General features: G+C 40.6%; 1 protein-coding gene across 1 annotated transcript in view; it reads right to left on the bottom strand.

Annotated features, from left to right (window-relative positions):
• Positions 1-283, bottom strand: part of LOC119582375 (amino acid transporter AVT1D-like) — a 47,677-nt gene that overhangs the window by 14,460 nt on the left and 32,934 nt on the right. The gene's annotated exons all lie outside the window — the stretch shown is intronic.

Below are 283 nucleotides of genomic sequence, written 5' to 3'. Positions count from 1 at the left end.
CGACACAACTGAAAATCTCTGGTGATAACATCTTCTGCAAACACTATTTTTCCCACGCCATTTAACCTCCAGTTCAGTGCAAACTAATGCAATCTACAAATGGTGTGTTTTGTGTCTCTTTTCTCCAAAGGTTTTCCTTCAATAATATATCAAAGCTGATGTACCAATACCCTTTCAAACAGGATCAAAGGTGATTTGTATGAGCATTGGCTGAGTGGGGGAACTTGTTTTGGGATATGAATTTGCTCTCACTCACTCCTCCTCCTCGCCTCTCTTTCTCTTC

Source organism: Penaeus monodon, chromosome 15 (genome assembly GCF_015228065.2).
Source record: "Penaeus monodon isolate SGIC_2016 chromosome 15, NSTDA_Pmon_1, whole genome shotgun sequence".
Classification (NCBI taxonomy): Eukaryota; Metazoa; Arthropoda; class Malacostraca; order Decapoda; family Penaeidae; genus Penaeus; species Penaeus monodon.
Note: the sequence above shows the minus strand (reverse complement) of the source record. Positions and strands in the feature narration are given on the sequence as shown.